The following is a 4498-nucleotide window of genomic DNA, read 5'->3' on the forward strand; positions in this document are numbered from 1 at the left end:
TGGTCCATTGCAATGACAATGGCAGGGAGCATTGTGATGCCAAATGTAATGGAGGATTTTGATGACAAATATAATGGAGCATTGTGATGACTAGGGCTTGGAGCATTATGATGACAAGGGCCATTGAGAATGTTCAGAACAAGGTCGTGAAGCATTGTGATGACAAGGTCCTGGAGCATTGTGATGAGAAATCCATAGAGACTTGTGATGATAAATCTCATGGAGCATACTGATGAAAAGGGGCATGGACCATTGTGATTACAGGGGTCTTGGAACATTGTGATGACATGGGCTTGGAGCATTGTGAGGAGAAGGCCAAGGAGCATTCTGAAGACATATTTCATTGAGCTTTGTGATGACAATGACATGGAGCATTGTGTTTAAATGGGTCTTGGAGCATTGAGAGGAAAAGGGCATGGATCATTGTGATGAAAAAGGCATGGAGCCTTGTCATGACAGGGTTCAAGGAGCATACAGACAACAAGTGTCAGGGAGCATTTTGATGACAAGTGTATTGAGCATTGTGATGACAAAGGTCATGGAGCATTGTGATGAGAAGACCATGGATAATTGTGATGACGAGTGTCATGGGGCACTGTGATGACAAGTGTTATGGAATATTGTGATCACAAGGGTTTGGAGCATTGTTATGACAGAGGTCATGGAGCATTTTGATTTCATTGTGATGACAATAGCATGAAGCATTATGATGATGGGCATGGTGCATTGTGATGACAGGGTTCATGGATCATTGAGATGAAAAGGGGCATGGAGCATTGTGATTACAGGGGTCTTGGAACACTGTGATGACAAGGGCATGGATCATTGTGAAGAGAAGGCCATGGAACCTACTGATGACATGCGTCATGGAGCTTTGTTATGATAAGGTCATGGAGCATTTTGATTACAGGTGTCTTGGAGCATTGCGAAGACATGGGTAATGGAGCCTTGTGATGACAAGGCCGTGGAACATTGTGATGGCAATGGTCATGGAGCATTGTTATGACAGAGATAATGGAGCATTGTTATGAGAAGTGAATTGAGCATTGGTCTGAAATATTTCATGGATTATTGTGATGAGATTGGGCATGGAGCATTGTGATGAAAAGGGCACGGAACACTGTGATACATGGGTCATGGAGGATTGTAATGTCAAGGGCAAGAAGCAATGTGATGAGAGGGTTCATGGAGCACTGTGATGACAATGACATCGAGCGTTGTGAGGAGAAGGCCATGGAGCATTCTGATGTCTTGCGTCATGGAGCTTTGTGATGACAAGGGCATAGAGCTTTGTGATTACAGGGGTCTTGGAGCATTGTGATGAAAAGGGAATGGATCACTGTGATGAAAAAGGCATGGAGCCTTGTCATGACAGGGTTCAAGGAGCATACTGACGACAAGTGTCAGGGAGCATTGTGATGACAAGTGTATTGAGCATTGTGATGACAAAGATCATGGAGCATTGTGATGAGAAGACCATGGATAACTGTGATGATGATCGTCATGCGGTGTTGTGATGATAAGTGTTATGAAACATTGTGATCACAAGGGTTTGGAGCATTATGATGACATAGTTCATGGAGAATTTTGATTTCATTGTGATGACAATAGCCTGAAGCATTATGATGATGGGCATGGTGCATTGTGATGACACGGTTCATGGAGCATTGAGATGAAAAGGGGCATGGAGCATTGTGATTACAGAGTTCTTGGAGCATTGTAATGACAAGCGCATAGAGCTTTCTAATGACAAGTTCATGTAGAATTTTGCTGACAAATGCATGGAGCATTGTGATGACAGTTGTCATGGAGCTTTGTGATGACAAATCATGGAGCATTTTGTTGACAAGGGCATGGTGCATTGTGATGACAAGGGCAGGAAGCATTTTGATGACCGGGTCATGCAGCAATTTGATGAAAAGTGTAATGGAACATTGTGATGGCAGTGGTCATGGAGCATTGTTATGACAGAGGTAATGGAGCATTTTGATGAGAAGGGCATTGAGCATTGGTCTGAAATGTTTCAAGGATTATTGTGATGAGAGTGGGCATGGAGCATTGTGATGACAAGGGCACGGAACACTGTGATACATGGGTCATGGAGGATTGTAATGACAAGGGAATGGAGCATTGTGATGAGAAGGGTATCGAGCATTGTGATGACAAGTCTCATGGAGCTTTGTAATGACAAGGGCATGGAGCAATGTGATGAGAGCGTTTATGGAGCACTGTGATGACAATGACATGGAGCAATGTGATGCCAATGGTCATGGAGCTTTGTGATGACAAAGGTCATAGAACATTTTGATGACAAGGGTGTGGTGCATTGTGATGAGAAGGGCAGGGAGCATTTTGATGACAGGGTCATGCAGCATTTTGATGAAAAGTGTAATGGAACATTTTGATGACAAGGGTTATAGAACATTTTGATGCCATGGGTCATGGAGCTTTGGGATGAAAAGGGTCATGGAGCATTTTGATGACAGGGTTTATGGAAGATTGTGATGTCAGGGGTTATGGAACATTGTGCTGATATGGGGATGTAGCATTGTGATGACTGGGGTCATGGAACATTGTGATTACCGGGGAGAGCGAGGATTGTGATAACTGGTGACGGAACATTGTGATATCTCAGGTGAGAGAGCATTTGGATGAGAAGTGAATGGAGCATTGTGATTACAAGGTTTATGGCGGAGAGCGATGACAAGGTTGTGGATCATTATGATGAAAAGCCCGTGGCACATTGTGATGACAAGGGTCATGGAGTATTGTGATGACAAGCGCACAAAGCATTGTAATGACAAGGTCATGTAGTATTTTGCTGACAAATGCATGGAGCATTGTGATGACATGTGTCATGGAGCACTGTGATGACAAGCGTCACGGAGCATTGTGAATACAGGGGTCATGGAGCATTGGGATGATAAGGGCATGGAACATTGGTCTGAAATATTTCGTGGATGATTGTGATGAGAGTGGGCATGGAGCCTTCTGATGACAAGGGTACGGAACACTATGATACATGGGTCATGCTGGATTGTAATGACAAGGCATGGAGCATTGTGATGAGAAGGGCATCGAGCATTGTGATGACAAGTGTCATGGAGCTTTGTGATGACAAGGACATCGAGCAATGTGATGAGAGGGTTCAGGGAGCATTGTGATGACAGTGACATGGAGTATTGTGATGCCAAGGGTCATGGCGCTTTGTGATAACCAATGTCATGGAGCATTTTGAAGACAAGTGCATGGTGCATTGTGATGATAAGGGCAGGGAGTATTTTGATGACAGGGTCATGCAGCAATATGATGGAAAGTGTATTGGAACATTTTGATGACAGGGGTTATAGAATATTGTGATGTCAGGGGTCATGGAACATTGTGATGATAAAGGGATGTAGCATTGTGATGACAGGGGTCTTGGGACATTGTGATTACAGTAGTGAGGGAGTATTGTGACAACTAGTGATGGAACACTGTGATATCTCTGGTGAGAGAGCATTTTGAAGAGAACTGTATGGCGCATTGTGATTACAAGGTTTATGGAGCATTGCAATGACAATTTTCTGGACCGTTGTGATGAAAAGCGAATGGCACATTGCGATGACAAGGGTCATGGAACATTTTTCAGACAAAGTCATGGAGCATTTTGATGAAAATGGTCACGGAGCATTGTGATGAAAACGGAATGGGGAATTGTGATGAAAAAGGCATGGAGCCTTTTCGTGACAGGGTTCAAAGAGCATTCTGATGACAAGTGTCAGGGAGCATTGTGATGACAAGTGTACTGAGCATTGTGATGACAAGCGCATAGAGCATTGTAATGACAAGGTCATGTAGCATTTTGCTGACAAAGTCATGGAGCATTGTGATGACAGGTGTCATGGAGCACTGTGATGACAAGGCCACCGAACATCGTGATGGCAGGGATCATGGAGCATTGTTATGACAGGGGTAATGGAGCATTGTGACGGCAAGGGCATGGAGAATTGTGATGAGAAGGCCATGGAGCATTCTGATGACATGTGTCATGGAGCTATGTGATGACAAGGACATGGAGCAATGTGATGAGAGTGTTCATGGAGGATTGTGATGACAATGACATGGAGCATTGTGATGCCAAGGGTCATGGATCTTTGTGATGACAAAGGTCATGGAGGATTTTGATGACAAGGGAATGGAGCACTGGGATGAAAAGTTCCTGGAGAATTGTGATGAGAAGACCATGGAGCCTTGTAATAACATGTTTCATGGAGCATTCTGATGAAAAGGGGCTTGAAGTATTGTGATTACAGGGGTCTTGGGGCATTGTGATGACAAGGGCATGGAGCCTTGTGATTACTGGTGTCTTGGAGCATTGTGATGAAATTGGCATGGATCATTGTTATGAAAATGGTATGGAGCTTTGTCATGACAGGGTTCCAGGAGCATACTGATGACAAGTGTCAGGGAGCATTGTGATGACAAGTGTATAGAGCACTGTGATGACAAAGGTCAT

Source organism: Mesoplodon mirus (genome assembly GCF_964341445.2).
Source record: "Mesoplodon mirus genome assembly, contig: HAP1_SCAFFOLD_34, whole genome shotgun sequence".
NCBI lineage: Eukaryota > Metazoa > Chordata > Mammalia > Artiodactyla > Ziphiidae > Mesoplodon > Mesoplodon mirus.